Raw genomic sequence first — 17,485 nt, forward strand, 5'->3', positions numbered from 1 at the left:
AGTGTTTTAGGTACCAGGCAGCCAAAGGGCCGAGGCCTCACGCTCGACCACGCCGGCGCAGAGTTCCAGCCGCTCGGATAAGCTCTGTCACTCACCCGCCGCGCAGCCACCGGTAACGGGGAAATGTCGCCGCCTTGTGGACACGCCGTTGTAAATGAATGGGCTTTCGCACTTAGTGCAATTTTCGCCAACTCTCTGACTTAGAGCTATGGAAGTATGGAGCTATGGAGCCACCAGCCACCCAGGCTGGAGCTCTGGAGCTCTGGAGGTATGGAGCTCTGGTGCTATGGAAGTATGGAGCTCTGGTGCTATGGAAGTATGGAGCTATGGAGGTATGGAAGTATGGAGCTATGGAAGTATGGAGCTATGGAGCTCTGGAAGTATGGAGCTATGGAGCTCTGGAGGTATGGAGCCCTGGAGCTATGGAGCCCTGGAGCTATGGAAGTATGGAGCTCTGGTGCTATGGAGCTATGGAGCTCTGGTGCTATGGAGCTATGGAGCTATGGAGCTCTGGAGCTATGGAGCTCTGGAGGTATGGAGCTATGGAGCTATGGAGCTCTGGAGGTATGGAGCTATGGAGCTATGGAAGTATGGAGCTCTGGTGCTATGGAGCTATGGAGCTCTGGTGCTATGGAGCTATGGAGCTCTGGTGCTATGGAGCTATGGAGCTATGGAGCTCTGGAAGTATGGAGCTCTGGTGCTATGGAGCTATGGAGCTCTGGTGCTATGGAGCTATGGAGCTCTGGTGCTATGGAGTTCTGGTGCTATGGAGCTCTGGTGCTATGGAGCTATGGAGCTCTGGTGCTATGGAGCTCTGGAGGTATGGAGCTCTGGAGGTATGGAGCTCTGGAGGTATGGAGCTATGGAGCCCTGGAGCTCTGGAGGTATGGAGCTATGGTGCTATGGAGCTCTGAAGCCATGGAGCTCTGGTGCTATGGAGCTATGGAGCTCTGGTGCTATGGAGCTATGGAGCTATGGAGCTCTGGAAGTATGGAGCTCTGGTGCTATGGAGCTATGGAGCTCTGGTGCTATGGAGCTATGGAGCTCTGGTGCTATGGAGCTATGGAGCTCTGGTGCTATGGAGCTCTGGAGCTATGGTGCTATGGAGCTCTGAAGCCATGGAGCTCTGGTGCTATGGAGCTATGGAGCTCTGGAGGTATGGAGCTCTGGAGGTATGGAGCTCTGGAGGTATGGAGCTATGGAGCCCTGGAGCTCTGGAGGTATGGAGCTATGGTGCTATGGAGCTCTGAAGCCATGGAGCTCTGGTGCTATGGAGCTCTGGAGGTATGGAGCTCTGGAGGTATGGAGCTATGGAGCCCTGGAGCTCTGGAGGTATGGAGCTATGGTGCTATGGAGCTCTGAAGCCATGGAGCTCTGGTGCTATGGAGCTATGGAGCTCTGGTGCTATGGAGCTATGGAGGTATGGAGCCACCAGCCAGCACCCTCCGTGGCTGGATCAATGGAAGTGTTTTAGGTACCAGGCAGCCAAAGGGCCGAGGCCTCACGCTCGACCACGCCGGCGCAGAGTTCCAGCCGCTCGGATAAGCTCTGTCACTCACCCGCCGCGCAGCCACCGGTAACGGGGAAATGTCGCCGCCTGGCGGACACGCCGTTGTAAATGAATGGGCTTTCGCACTTAGTGCAATTTTCGCCAACTCTCTGACTTAGAGCTATGGAAGTATGGAGCTATGGAGCCACCAGCCACCCAGGCTGGAGCTATGGAGCTCTGGAGGTATGGAGCTCAGGTGCTATGGAAGTATGGAGCTATGGAGCTATGGAAGTATGGAGCTATGGAGCTATGGAGCTCTGGAAGTATGGAGCTATGGAGCTCTGGAGGTATGGAGCTATGGAGCCCTGGAGCCCTGGAGCTATGGAGCTCTGGTGCTATGGAGGTATGGAGCTCTGGAGGTATGGAGCTCTGGAGGTATGGAGCTATGGAGCTATGGAGCCCTGGAGCTATGGAGCTATGGAGCCCTGGAGCTATGGAGCTATGGAGCCCTGGAGCTATGGAGCTATGGAGCTCTGGTGCTATGGAGCTATGGAGCTCTGGTGCTATGGAGCTATGGAGCTCTGGTGCTATGGAGCTATGGAGCTCTGGTGCTATGGAGCTATGGAGCTCTGGAAGTATGGAGCTATGGAGCTCTGGAGGTATGGAGCTATGGAGCCCTGGAGCTATGGAGCCCTGGAGCTATGGAAGTATGGAGCTCTGGTGCTATGGAGCTATGGAGCTCTGGTGCTATGGAGCTATGGAGCTCTGGAGCTATGGAGCTCTGGAGGTATGGAGCTATGGAGCTATGGAGCTCTGGAGGTATGGAGCTATGGAGCTATGGAAGTATGGAGCTCTGGTGCTATGGAGCTATGGAGCTCTGGTGCTATGGAGCTATGGAGCTCTGGAGGTATGGAGCTATGGAGCTATGGAGCTCTGGAAGTATGGAGCTCTGGTGCTATGGAGCTATGGAGCTCTGGTGCTATGGAGCTATGGAGCTCTGGTGCTATGGAGCTATGGAGCTCTGGTGCTATGGAGCTCTGGTGCTATGGAGCTCTGGTGCTATGGAGCTATGGAGCTCTGGTGCTATGGAGCTATGGAGCTCTGGAGGTATGGAGCTCTGGAGGTATGGAGCTCTGGAGGTATGGAGCTTTGGAGCCCTGGAGCTCTGGAGGTATGGAGCTATGGTGCTATGGAGCTCTGAAGCCATGGAGCTCTGGTGCTATGGAGCTCTGGAGCTCTGGAGGTATGGAGCTCTGGAGGTATGGAGCTATGGAGCCCTGGAGCTCTGGAGGTATGGAGCTATGGTGCTATGGAGCTCTGAAGCCATGGAGCTCTGGTGCTATGGAGCTCTGGAGCTCTGGAGGTATGGAGCTCTGGAGGTATGGAGCTATGGAGCCCTGGAGCTCTGGAGGTATGGAGCTATGGTGCTATGGAGCTCTGAAATCATGGAGCTCTGGTGCTATGGAGCTCTGGAGCTCTGGAGGTATGGAGCTCTGGAGGTATGGAGCTCTGGAGGTATGGAGCTATGGAGCCCTGGAGCTCTGGAGGTATGGAGCTATGGTGCTATGGAGCTCTGAAGCCATGGAGCTCTGGTGCTATGGAGCTCTGGAGGTATGGAGCTCTGGAGGTATGGAGCTCTGGAGGTATGGAGCTATGGAGCCCTGGAGCTCTGGAGGTATGGAGCTATGGTGCTATGGAGCTCTGAAGCCATGGAGCTCTGGTGCTATGGAGCTATGGAGCTCTGGTGCTATGGAGCTATGGAGGTATGGAGCCACCAGCCAGCACCCTCCGTGGCTGGATCAATGGAAGTGTTTTAGGTACCAGGCAGCCAAAGGGCCGAGGCCTCACGCTCGACCACGCCGGCGCAGAGTTCCAGCCGCTCGGATAAGCTCTGTCACTCACCCGCCGCGCAGCCACCGGTAACGGGGAAATGTCGCCGCCTGGCGGACACGCCGTTGTAAATGAATGGGCTTTCGCACTTAGTGCAATTTTCGCCAACTCTCTGACTTAGAGCTATGGAAGTATGGAGCTATGGAGCCACCAGCCACCCAGGCTGGAGCTATGGAGCTCTGGAGGTATGGAGCTCAGGTGCTATGGAAGTATGGAGCTATGGAGCTATGGAAGTATGGAGCTATGGAGCTATGGAGCTCTGGAAGTATGGAGCTATGGAGCTCTGGAGGTATGGAGCTATGGAGCCCTGGAGCCCTGGAGCTATGGAGCTCTGGTGCTATGGAGGTATGGAGCTCTGGAGGTATGGAGCTCTGGAGGTATGGAGCTATGGAGCTATGGAGCCCTGGAGCTATGGAGCTATGGAGCCCTGGAGCTATGGAGCTATGGAGCCCTGGAGCTATGGAGCTATGGAGCTCTGGTGCTATGGAGCTATGGAGCTCTGGTGCTATGGAGCTATGGAGCTCTGGTGCTATGGAGCTATGGAGCTCTGGTGCTATGGAGCTATGGAGCTCTGGAAGTATGGAGCTATGGAGCTCTGGAGGTATGGAGCTATGGAGCCCTGGAGCTATGGAGCCCTGGAGCTATGGAAGTATGGAGCTCTGGTGCTATGGAGCTATGGAGCTCTGGTGCTATGGAGCTATGGAGCTCTGGAGCTATGGAGCTCTGGAGGTATGGAGCTATGGAGCTATGGAGCTCTGGAGGTATGGAGCTATGGAGCTATGGAAGTATGGAGCTCTGGTGCTATGGAGCTATGGAGCTCTGGTGCTATGGAGCTATGGAGCTCTGGTGCTATGGAGCTATGGAGCTATGGAGCTCTGGAAGTATGGAGCTCTGGTGCTATGGAGCTATGGAGCTCTGGTGCTATGGAGCTATGGAGCTCTGGTGCTATGGAGCTATGGAGCTCTGGTGCTATGGAGCTCTGGTGCTATGGAGCTCTGGTGCTATGGAGCTATGGAGCTCTGGTGCTATGGAGCTATGGAGCTCTGGAGGTATGGAGCTCTGGAGGAATGGAGCTCTGGAGGTATGGAGCTTTGGAGCCCTGGAGCTCTGGAGGTATGGAGCTATGGTGCTATGGAGCTCTGAAGCCATGGAGCTCTGGTGCTATGGAGCTCTGGAGCTCTGGAGGTATGGAGCTCTGGAGGTATGGAGCTATGGAGCCCTGGAGCTCTGGAGGTATGGAGCTATGGTGCTATGGAGCTCTGAAGCCATGGAGCTCTGGTGCTATGGAGCTCTGGAGCTCTGGAGGTATGGAGCTCTGGAGGTATGGAGCTATGGAGCCCTGGAGCTCTGGAGGTATGGAGCTATGGTGCTATGGAGCTCTGAAGCCATGGAGCTCTGGTGCTATGGAGCTCTGGAGCTCTGGAGGTATGGAGCTCTGGAGGTATGGAGCTCTGGAGGTATGGAGCTATGGAGCCCTGGAGCTCTGGAGGTATGGAGCTATGGTGCTATGGAGCTCTGAAGCCATGGAGCTCTGGTGCTATGGAGCTCTGGAGGTATGGAGCTCTGGAGGTATGGAGCTCTGGAGGTATGGAGCTATGGAGCCCTGGAGCTCTGGAGGTATGGAGCTATGGTGCTATGGAGCTCTGAAGCCATGGAGCTCTGGTGCTATGGAGCTCTGGAGGTATGGAGCTCTGGAGGTATGGAGCTCTGGAGGTATGGAGCTATGGAGCCCTGGAGCTCTGGAGGTATGGAGCTATGGTGCTATGGAGCTCTGAAGCCATGGAGCTCTGGTGCTATGGAGCTCTGGAGGTATGGAGCTCTGGAGGTATGGAGCTCTGGAGGTATGGAGCTATGGAGCCCTGGAGCTCTGGAGGTATGGAGCTATGGTGCTATGGAGCTCTGAAGCCATGGAGCTCTGGTGCTATGGAGCTATGGAGCTCTGGTGCTATGGAGCTATGGAGGTATGGAGCCACCAGCCAGCACGCTCCGTGGCTGGATCAATGGAAGTGTTTTAGGTACCAGGCAGCCAAAGGGCCGAGGCCTCACGCTCGACCACGCCCGCGCAGAGTTCCAGCCGCTCGGATAAGCTCTGTCACTCACCCGCCGCGCAGCCACCGGTAACGGGGAAATGTCGCCGCCTTGTGGACACGCCGTTGTAAATGAATGGGCTTTCGCACTTAGTGCAATTTTCGCCAACTCTCTGACTTAGAGCTATGGAAGTATGGAGCTATGGAGCCACCAGCCACCCAGGCTGGAGCTCTGGAGCTCTGGAGGTATGGAGCTCTGGTGCTATGGAAGTATGGAGCTCTGGTGCTATGGAAGTATGGAGCTATGGAGGTATGGAAGTATGGAGCTATGGAAGTATGGAGCTATGGAGCTCTGGAAGTATGGAGCTATGGAGCTCTGGAGGTATGGAGCCCTGGAGCTATGGAGCCCTGGAGCTATGGAAGTATGGAGCTCTGGTGCTATGGAGCTATGGAGCTCTGGTGCTATGGAGCTATGGAGCTATGGAGCTCTGGAGCTATGGAGCTCTGGAGGTATGGAGCTATGGAGCTATGGAGGTATGGAGCTATGGAGCTATGGAAGTATGGAGCTCTGGTGCTATGGAGCTATGGAGCTCTGGTGCTATGGAGCTATGGAGCTCTGGTGCTATGGAGCTATGGAGCTCTGGAAGTATGGAGCTCTGGTGCTATGGAGCTATGGAGCTCTGGTGCTATGGAGCTATGGAGCTCTGGTGCTATGGAGCTCTGGTGCTATGGAGCTCTGGTGCTATGGAGCTATGGAGCTCTGGTGCTATGGAGCTCTGGAGGTATGGAGCTCTGGAGGTATGGAGCTCTGGAGGTATGGAGCTATGGAGCCCTGGAGCTCTGGAGGTATGGAGCTATTGTGCTATGGAGCTCTGAAGCCATGGAGCTCTGGTGCTATGGAGCTATGGAGCTCTGGTGCTATGGAGCTATGGAGCTATGGAGCTCTGGAAGTATGGAGCTCTGGTGCTATGGAGCTATGGAGCTCTGGTGCTATGGAGCTATGGAGCTCTGGTGCTATGGAGCTATGGAGCTCTGGTGCTATGGAGCTCTGGTGCTATGGAGCTCTGGTGCTATGGAGCTATGGAGCTCTGGTGCTATGGAGCTATGGAGCTCTGGAGGTATGGAGCTCTGGAGGTATGGAGCTCTGGAGGTATGGAGCTATGGAGCCCTGGAGCTCTGGAGGTATGGAGCTATGGTGCTATGGAGCTCTGAAGCCATGGAGCTCTGGTGCTATGGAGCTCTGGAGCTCTGGAGGTATGGAGCTCTGGAGGTATGGAGCTATGGAGCCCTGGAGCTCTGGAGGTATGGAGCTATGGTGCTATGGAGCTCTGAAGCCATGGAGCTCTGGTGCTATGGAGCTCTGGAGCTCTGGAGGTATGGAGCTCTGGAGGTATGGAGCTCTGGAGGTATGGAGCTATGGAGCCCTGGAGCTCTGGAGGTATGGAGCTATGGTGCTATGGAGCTCTGAAGCCATGGAGCTCTGGTGCTATGGAGCTCTGGAGGTATGGAGCTCTGGAGGTATGGAGCTCTGGAGGTATGGAGCTATGGAGCCCTGGAGCTCTGGAGGTATGGAGCTATGGTGCTATGGAGCTCTGAAGCCATGGAGCTCTGGTGCTATGGAGCTCTGGAGGTATGGAGCTCTGGAGGTATGGAGCTCTGGAGGTATGGAGCTATGGAGCCCTGGAGCTCTGGAGGTATGGAGCTATGGTGCTATGGAGCTCTGAAGCCATGGAGCTCTGGTGCTATGGAGCTATGGAGCTCTGGTGCTATGGAGCTATGGAGGTATGGAGCCACCAGCCAGCACCCTCCGTGGCTGGATCAATGGAAGTGTTTTAGGTACCAGGCAGCCAAAGGGCCGAGGCCTCACGCTCGACCACGCCGGCGCAGAGTTCCAGCCGCTCGGATAAGCTCTGTCACTCACCCGCCGCGCAGCCACCGGTAACGGGGAAATGTCGCCGCCTGGCGGACACGCCGTTGTAAATGAATGGGCTTTCGCACTTAGTGCAATTTTCGCCAACTCTCTGACTTAGAGCTATGGAAGTATGGAGCTATGGAGCCACCAGCCACCCAGGCTGGAGCTATGGAGCTCTGGAGGTATGGAGCTCAGGTGCTATGGAAGTATGGAGCTATGGAGCTATGGAAGTATGGAGCTATGGAGCTATGGAGCTCTGGAAGTATGGAGCTATGGAGCTCTGGAGGTATGGAGCTATGGAGCCCTGGAGCCCTGGAGCTATGGAGCTCTGGTGCTATGGAGGTATGGAGCTCTGGAGGTATGGAGCTCTGGAGGTATGGAGCTATGGAGCTATGGAGCCCTGGAGCTATGGAGCTATGGAGCCCTGGAGCTATGGAGCTATGGAGCCCTGGAGCTATGGAGCTATGGAGCTCTGGTGCTATGGAGCTATGGAGCTCTGGTGCTATGGACCTATGGAGCTCTGGTGCTATGGAGCTATGGAGCTCTGGTGCTATGGAGCTATGGAGCTCTGGAAGTATGGAGCTATGGAGCTCTGGAGGTATGGAGCTATGGAGCCCTGGAGCTATGGAGCCCTGGAGCTATGGAAGTATGGAGCTCTGGTGCTATGGAGCTATGGAGCTCTGGTGCTATGGAGCTATGGAGCTCTGGAGCTATGGAGCTCTGGAGGTATGGAGCTATGGAGCTATGGAGCTCTGGAGGTATGGAGCTATGGAGCTATGGAGCTATGGAGCTCTGGTGCTATGGAGCTATGGAGCTCTGGTGCTATGGAGCTATGGAGCTCTGGAAGTATGGAGCTCTGGTGCTATGGAGCTATGGAGCTCTGGTGCTATGGAGCTATGGAGCTCTGGTGCTATGGAGCTATGGAGCTCTGGTGCTATGGAGCTCTGGTGCTATGGAGCTCTGGTGCTATGGAGCTATGGAGCTCTGGTGCTATGGAGCTATGGAGCTCTGGAGGTATGGAGCTCTGGAGGTATGGAGCTCTGGAGGTATGGAGCTTTGGAGCCCTGGAGCTCTGGAGGTATGGAGCTATGGTGCTATGGAGCTCTGAAGCCATGGAGCTCTGGTGCTATGGAGCTCTGGAGCTCTGGAGGTATGGAGCTCTGGAGGTATGGAGCTATGGAGCCCTGGAGCTCTGGAGGTATGGAGCTATGGTGCTATGGAGCTCTGAAGCCATGGAGCTCTGGTGCTATGGAGCTCTGGAGCTCTGGAGGTATGGAGCTCTGGAGGTATGGAGCTATGGAACCCTGGAGCTCTGGAGGTATGGAGCTATGGTGCTATGGAGCTCTGAAGCCATGGAGCTCTGGTGCTATGGAGCTCTGGAGCTCTGGAGGTATGGAGCTCTGGAGGTATGGAGCTCTGGAGGTATGGAGCTATGGAGCCCTGGAGCTCTGGAGGTATGGAGCTATGGTGCTATGGAGCTCTGAAGCCATGGAGCTCTGGTGCTATGGAGCTCTGGAGGTATGGAGCTCTGGAGGTATGGAGCTCTGGAGGTATGGAGCTATGGAGCCCTGGAGCTCTGGAGGTATGGAGCTATGGTGCTATGGAGCTCTGAAGCCATGGAGCTCTGGTGCTATGGAGCTCTGGAGGTATGGAGCTCTGGAGGTATGGAGCTCTGGAGGTATGGAGCTATGGAGCCCTGGAGCTCTGGAGGTATGGAGCTATGGTGCTATGGAGCTCTGAAGCCATGGAGCTCTGGTGCTATGGAGCTCTGGAGGTATGGAGCTCTGGAGGTATGGAGCTCTGGAGGTATGGAGCTATGGAGCCCTGGAGCTCTGGAGGTATGGAGCTATGGTGCTATGGAGCTCTGAAGCCATGGAGCTCTGGTGCTATGGAGCTATGGAGCTCTGGTGCTATGGAGCTATGGAGGTATGGAGCCACCAGCCAGCACCCTCCGTGGCTGGATCAATGGAAGTGTTTTAGGTACCAGGCAGCCAAAGGGCCGAGGCCTCACGCTCGACCACGCCGGCGCAGAGTTCCAGCCGCTCGGATAAGCTCTGTCACTCACCCGCCGCGCAGCCACCGGTAACGGGGAAATGTCGCCGCCTTGTGGACACGCCGTTGTAAATGAATGGGCTTTCGCACTTAGTGCAATTTTCGCCAACTCTCTGACTTAGAGCTATGGAAGTATGGAGCTATGGAGCCACCAGCCACCCAGGCTGGAGCTCTGGAGCTCTGGAGGTATGGAGCTCTGGTGCTATGGAAGTATGGAGCTCTGGTGCTATGGAAGTATGGAGCTATGGAGGTATGGAAGTATGGAGCTATGGAAGTATGGAGCTATGGAGCTCTGGAAGTATGGAGCTATGGAGCTCTGGAGGTATGGAGCCCTGGAGCTATGGAGCCCTGGAGCTATGGAAGTATGGAGCTCTGGTGCTATGGAGCTATGGAGCTCTGGTGCTATGGAGCTATGGAGCCATGGAGCTCTGGTGCTATGGAGCTCTGGAGCTCTGGAGGTATGGAGCTCTGGAGGTATGGAGCTATGGAGCCCTGGAGCTCTGGAGGTATGGAGCTATGGTGCTATGGAGCTCTGAAGCCATGGAGCTCTGGTGCTCTGGAGGTATGGAGCTCTGGAGGTATGGAGCTCTGGAGGTATGGAGCTATGGAGCCCTGGAGCTCTGGAGGTATGGAGCTATGGTGCTATGGAGCTCTGAAGCCATGGAGCTCTGGTGCTATGGAGCTCTGGAGGTATGGAGCTCTGGAGGTATGGAGCTCTGGAGGTATGGAGCTATGGAGCCCTGGAGCTCTGGAGGTATGGAGCTATGGTGCTATGGAGCTCTGAAGCCATGGAGCTCTGGTGCTATGGAGCTCTGGAGGTATGGAGCTCTGGAGGTATGGAGCTCTGGAGGTATGGAGCTATGGAGCCCTGGAGCTCTGGAGGTATGGAGCTATGGTGCTATGGAGCTCTGAAGCCATGGAGCTCTGGTGCTATGGAGCTCTGGAGGTATGGAGCTCTGGAGGTATGGAGCTCTGGAGGTATGGAGCTATGGAGCCCTGGAGCTCTGGAGGTATGGAGCTATGGTGCTATGGAGCTCTGAAACCATGGAGCTCTGGTGCTATGGAGCTCTGGAGGTATGGAGCTCTGGAGGTATGGAGCTCTGGAGGTATGGAGCTATGGAGCCCTGGAGCTCTGGAGGTATGGAGCTATGGTGCTATGGAGCTCTGAAGCCATGGAGCTCTGGTGCTATGGAGCTATGGAGCTCTGGTGCTATGGAGCTATGGAGGTATGGAGCCACCAGCCAGCACCCTCCGTGGCTGGATCAATGGAAGTGTTTTAGGTACCAGGCAGCCAAAGGGCCGAGGCCTCACGCTCGACCACGCCGGCGCAGAGTTCCAGCCGCTCGGATAAGCTCTGTCACTCACCCGCCGCGCAGCCACCGGTAACGGGGAAATGTCGCCGCCTGGCGGACACGCCGTTGTAAATGAATGGGCTTTCGCACTTAGTGCAATTTTCGCCAACTCTCTGACTTAGAGCTATGGAAGTATGGAGCTATGGAGCCACCAGCCACCCAGGCTGGAGCTATGGAGCTCTGGAGGTATGGAGCTCAGGTGCTATGGAAGTATGGAGCTATGGAGCTATGGAAGTATGGAGCTATGGAGCTATGGAGCTCTGGAAGTATGGAGCTATGGAGCTCTGGAGGTATGGAGCTATGGAGCCCTGGAGCCCTGGAGCTATGGAGCTCTGGTGCTATGGAGGTATGGAGCTCTGGAGGTATGGAGCTCTGGAGGTATGGAGCTATGGAGCTATGGAGCCCTGGAGCTATGGAGCTATGGAGCCCTGGAGCTATGGAGCTATGGAGCCCTGGAGCTATGGAGCTCTGGAGCTATGGAGCTCTGGTGCTATGGAGCTATGGAGCTCTGGTGCTATGGAGCTATGGAGCTCTGGTGCTATGGAGCTATGGAGCTCTGGTGCTATGGAGCTATGGAGCTCTGGAAGTATGGAGCTATGGAGCTCTGGAGGTATGGAGCTATGGAGCCCTGGAGCTATGGAGCCCTGGAGCTATGGAAGTATGGAGCTCTGGTGCTATGGAGCTATGGAGCTCTGGTGCTATGGAGCTATGGAGCTCTGGAGCTATGGAGCTCTGGAGGTATGGAGCTATGGAGCTATGGAGCTCTGGAGGTATGGAGCTATGGAGCTATGGAAGTATGGAGCTCTGGTGCTATGGAGCTATGGAGCTCTGGTGCTATGGAGCTATGGAGCTCTGGTGCTATGGAGCTATGGAGCTCTGGAAGTATGGAGCTCTGGTGCTATGGAGCTATGGAGCTCTGGTGCTATGGAGCTATGGAGCTCTGGTGCTATGGAGCTCTGGTGCTATGGAGCTCTGGTGCTATGGAGCTATGGAGCTCTGGTGCTATGGAGCTCTGGAGGTATGGAGCTCTGGAGGTATGGAGCTCTGGAGGTATGGAGCTATGGAGCCCTGGAGCTCTGGAGGTATGGAGCTATGGTGCTATGGAGCTCTGAAGCCATGGAGCTCTGGTGCTATGGAGCTATGGAGCTCTGGTGCTATGGAGCTATGGAGCTATGGAGCTCTGGAAGTATGGAGCTCTGGTGCTATGGAGCTATGGAGCTCTGGTGCTATGGAGCTATGGAGCTCTGGTGCTATGGAGCTATGGAGCTCTGGTGCTATGGAGCTCTGGTGCTATGGAGCTCTGGTGCTATGGAGCTATGGAGCTCTGGTGCTATGGAGCTATGGAGCTCTGGAGGTATGGAGCTCTGGAGGTATGGAGCTCTGGAGGTATGGAGCTATGGAGCCCTGGAGCTCTGGAGGTATGGAGCTATGGTGCTATGGAGCTCTGAAGCCATGGAGCTCTGGTGCTATGGAGCTCTGGAGCTCTGGAGGTATGGAGCTCTGGAGGTATGGAGCTATGGAGCCCTGGAGCTCTGGAGGTATGGAGCTATGGTGCTATGGAGCTCTGAAGCCATGGAGCTCTGGTGCTATGGAGCTATGGAGCTCTGGAGGTATGGAGCTCTGGAGGTATGGAGCTCTGGAGGTATGGAGCTTTGGAGCCCTGGAGCTCTGGAGGTATGGAGCTATGGTGCTATGGAGCTCTGAAGCCATGGAGCTCTGGTGCTATGGAGCTCTGGAGGTATGGAGCTCTGGAGGTATGGAGCTCTGGAGGTATGGAGCTATGGAGCCCTGGAGCTCTGGAGGTATGGAGCTATGGTGCTATGGAGCTCTGAAGCCATGGAGCTCTGGTGCTATGGAGCTCTGGAGGTATGGAGCTCTGGAGGTATGGAGCTCTGGAGGTATGGAGCTATGGAGCCCTGGAGCTCTGGAGGTATGGAGCTATGGTGCTATGGAGCTCTGAAGCCATGGAGCTCTGGTGCTATGGAGCTATGGAGCTCTGGTGCTATGGAGCTATGGAGGTATGGAGCCACCAGCCAGCACCCTCCGTGGCTGGATCAATGGAAGTGTTTTAGGTACCAGGCAGCCAAAGGGCCGAGGCCTCACGCTCGACCACGCCGGCGCAGAGTTCCAGCCGCTCGGATAAGCTCTGTCACTCACCCGCCGCGCAGCCACCGGTAACGGGGAAATGTCGCCGCCTTGTGGACACGCCGTTGTAAATGAATGGGCTTTCGCACTTAGTGCAATTTTCGCCAACTCTCTGACTGGAGCTATGGAAGTATGGAGCTATGGAGCCACCAGCCACCCAGGCTGGAGCTATGGAGCTCTGGAGGTATGGAGCTCTGGTGCTATGGAAGTATGGAGCTATGGAGCTATGGAAGTATGGAGCTATGGAGCTCTGGAAGTATGGAGCTATGGAGCTCTGGAGGTATGGAGCTATGGAGCCCTGGAGCCCTGGAGCTATGGAGCCCTGGAGCTATGGAGCTATGGAGCCCTGGAGCTATGGAGCTATGGAGCCCTGGAGCTATGGAGCTATGGAGCTCTGGTGCTATGGAGCTATGGAGCTCTGGTGCTATGGAGCTATGGAGCTCTGGTGCTATGGAGCTATGGAGCTCTGGTGCTATGGAGCTATGGAGCTCTGGATGTATGGAGCTATGGAGCTCTGGAGGTATGGAGCTATGGAGCTCTGGAGGTATGGAGCTATGGAGCCCTGGAGCTATGGAGCCCTGGAGCTATGGAAGTATGGAGCTCTGGTGCTATGGAGCTATGGAGCTCTGGTGCTATGGAGCTATGGAGCTCTGGAGCTATGGAGCTCTGGAGGTATGGAGCTATGGAGCTCTGGAGGTATGGAGCTATGGAGCTATGGAAGTATGGAGCTCTGGTGCTATGGAGCTATGGAGCTCTGGTGCTATGGAGCTATGGAGCTCTGGTGCTATGGAGCTATGGAGCTATGGAGCTCTGGAAGTATGGAGCTCTGGTGCTATGGAGCTATGGAGCTCTGGTGCTATGGAGGTATGGAGCTCTGGTGCTATGGAGCTTGGAGCTCTGGTGCTATGGAGCTATGGTGCTATGGAGCTCTGGTGCTATGGAGCTATGGAGCTCTGGTGCTATGGAGCTATGGAGCTCTGGAGGTATGGAGCTCTGGAGGTATGGAGCTCTGGAGGTATGGAGCTTTGGAGCCCTGGAGCTCTGAAGGTATGGAGCTATGGTGCTATGGAGCTCTGAAGCCATGGAGCTCTGGTGCTATGGAGCTATGGAGCTCTGGTGCTATGGAGCTATGGAGGTATGGAGCCACCAGCCAGCACCCTCCGTGGCTGGATCAATGGAAGTGTTTTAGGTACCAGGCAGCCAAAGGGCCGAGGCCTCACGCTCGACCACGCCGGCGCAGAGTTCCAGCCGCTCGGATAAGCTCTGTCACTCACCCGCCGCGCAGCCACCGGTAACGGGGAAATGTCGCCGCCTGGCGGACACGCCGTTGTAAATGAATGGGCTTTCGCACTTAGTGCAATTTTCGCCAACTCTCTGACTTAGAGCTATGGAAGTATGGAGCTATGGAGCCACCAGCCACCCAGGCTGGAGCTATGGAGCTCTGGAGGTATGGAGCTCAGGTGCTATGGAAGTATGGAGCTATGGAGCTATGGAAGTATGGAGCTATGGAGCTATGGAGCTCTGGAAGTATGGAGCTATGGAGCTCTGGAGGTATGGAGCTATGGAGCCCTGGAGCCCTGGAGCTATGGAGCTCTGGTGCTATGGAGGTATGGAGCTCTGGAGGTATGGAGCTCTGGAGGTATGGAGCTATGGAGCTATGGAGCCCTGGAGCTATGGAGCTATGGAGCCCTGGAGCTATGGAGCTATGGAGCCCTGGAGCTATGGAGCTATGGAGCTCTGGTGCTATGGAGCTATGGAGCTCTGGTGCTATGGAGCTATGGAGCTCTGGTGCTATGGAGCTATGGAGCTCTGGTGCTATGGAGCTATGGAGCTCTGGAAGTATGGAGCTATGGAGCTCTGGAGGTATGGAGCTATGGAGCCCTGGAGCTATGGAGCCCTGGAGCTATGGAAGTATGGAGCTCTGGTGCTATGGAGCTATGGAGCTCTGGTGCTATGGAGCTATGGAGCTCTGGAGCTATGGAGCTCTGGAGGTATGGAGCTATGGAGCTATGGAGCTCTGGAGGTATGGAGCTATGGAGCTATGGAAGTATGGAGCTCTGGTGCTATGGAGCTATGGAGCTCTGGTGCTATGGAGCTATGGAGCTCTGGTGCTATGGAGCTATGGAGCTATGGAGCTCTGGAAGTATGGAGCTCTGGTGCTATGGAGCTATGGAGCTCTGGTGCTATGGAGCTATGGAGCTCTGGTGCTATGGAGCTATGGAGCTCTGGTGCTATGGAGCTCTGGTGCTATGGAGCTATGGAGCTCTGGTGCTATGGAGCTATGGAGCTCTGGAGGTATGGAGCTCTGGAGGTATGGAGCTCTGGAGGTATGGAGCTTTGGAGCCCTGGAGCTCTGGAGGTATGGAGCTATGGTGCTATGGAGCTCTGAAGCCATGGAGCTCTGGTGCTATGGAGCTCTGGAGCTCTGGAGGTATGGAGCTCTGGAGGTATGGAGCTATGGAGCCCTGGAGCTCTGGAGGTATGGAGCTATGGTGCTATGGAGCTCTGAAGCCATGGAGCTCTGGTGCTATGGAGCTCTGGAGCTCTGGAGGTATGGAGCTCTGGAGGTATGGAGCTATGGAGCCCTGGAGCTCTGGAGGTATGGAGCTATGGTGCTATGGAGCTCTGAAGCCATGGAGCTCTGGTGCTATGGAGCTCTGGAGCTCTGGAGGTATGGAGCTCTGGAGGTATGGAGCTCTGGAGGTATGGAGCTATGGAGCCCTGGAGCTCTGGAGGTATGGAGCTATGGTGCTATGGAGCTCTGAAGCCATGGAGCTCTGGTGCTATGGAGCTCTGGAGGTATGGAGCTCTGGAGGTATGGAGCTCTGGAGGTATGGAGCTATGGAGCCCTGGAGCTCTGGAGGTATGGAGCTATGGTGCTATGGAGCTCTGAAGCCATGGAGCTCTGGTGCTATGGAGCTCTGGAGGTATGGAGCTCTGGAGGTATGGAGCTCTGGAGGTATGGAGCTATGGAGCCCTGGAGCTCTGGAGGTATGGAGCTATGGTGCTATGGAGCTCTGAAGCCATGGAGCTCTGGTGCTATGGAGCTATGGAGCTCTGGTGCTATGGAGCTATGGAGGTATGGAGCCACCAGCCAGCACCCTCCGTGGCTGGATCAATGGAAGTGTTTTAGGTACCAGGCAGCCAAAGGGCCGAGGCCTCACGCTCGACCACGCCGGCGCAGAGTTCCAGCCGCTCGGATAAGCTCTGTCACTCACCCGCCGCGCAGCCACCGGTAACGGGGAAATGTCGCCGCCTGGCGGACACGCCGTTGTAAATGAATGGGCTTTCGCACTTAGTGCAATTTTCGCCAACTCTCTGACTTAGAGCTATGGAAGTATGGAGCTATGGAGCCACCAGCCACCCAGGCTGGAGCTATGGAGCTCTGGAGGTATGGAGCTCAGGTGCTATGGAAGTATGGAGCTATGGAGCTATGGAAGTATGGAGCTATGGAGCTATGGAGCTCTGGAAGTATGGAGCTATGGAGCTCTGGAGGTATGGAGCTATGGAGCCCTGGAGCCCTGGAGCTATGGAGCTCTGGTGCTATGGAGGTATGGAGCTCTGGAGGTATGGAGCTCTGGAGGTATGGAGCTATGGAGCTATGGAGCCCTGGAGCTATGGAGCTATGGAGCCCTGGAGCTATGGAGCTATGGAGCCCTGGAGCTATGGAGCTATGGAGCTCTGGTGCTATGGAGCTATGGAGCTCTGGTGCTATGGAGCTATGGAGCTCTGGTGCTATGGAGCTATGGAGCTCTGGTGCTATGGAGCTATGGAGCTCTGGAAGTATGGAGCTATGGAGCTCTGGAGGTATGGAGCTATGGAGCCCTGGAGCTATGGAGCCCTGGAGCTATGGAAGTATGGAGCTCTGGTGCTATGGAGCTATGGAGCTCTGGTGCTATGGAGCTATGGAGCTCTGGAGCTATGGAGCTCTGGAGGTATGGAGCTATGGAGCTATGGAGCTCTGGAGGTATGGAGCTATGGAGCTATGGAAGTATGGAGCTCTGGTGCTATGGAGCTATGGAGCTCTGGTGCTATGGAGCTATGGAGCTCTGGTGCTATGGAGCTATGGAGCTATGGAGCTCTGGAAGTATGGAGCTCTGGTGCTATGGAGCTATGGAGCTCTGGTGCTATGGAGCTATGGAGCTCTGGTGCTATGGAGCTATGGAGCTCTGGTGCTATGGAGCTCTGGTGCTATGGAGCTCTGGTGCTATGGAGCTATGGAGCTCTGGTGCTATGGAGGTATGGAGCTCTGGAGGTATGGAGCTCTGGAGGAATGGAGCTCTGGAGGTATGGAGCTTTGGAGCCCTGGAGCTCTGGAGGTATGGAGCTATGGTGCTATGGAGCTCTGAAGCCATGGAGCTCTGGTGCTATGGAGCTCTGGAGCTCTGGAGGTATGGAGCTCTGGAGGTATGGAGCTATGGAGCCCTGGAGCTCTGGAGGTATGGAGCTATGGTGCTATGGAGCTCTGAAGCCATGGAGCTCTGGTGCTATGGAGCTCTGGAGCTCTGGAGGTATGGAGCTCTGGAGGTATGGAGCTATGGAGCCCTGGAGCTCTGGAGGTATGGAGCTATGGTGCTATGGAGCTCTGAAGCCATGGAGCTCTGGTGCTATGGAGCTC

The sequence above is a fragment of the Syngnathus leptorhynchus genome, chromosome 5, assembly GCF_054491065.1.
Source record: "Syngnathus leptorhynchus isolate UIUO chromosome 5, UIUO_Slep, whole genome shotgun sequence".
Classification (NCBI taxonomy): Eukaryota; Metazoa; Chordata; class Actinopteri; order Syngnathiformes; family Syngnathidae; genus Syngnathus; species Syngnathus leptorhynchus.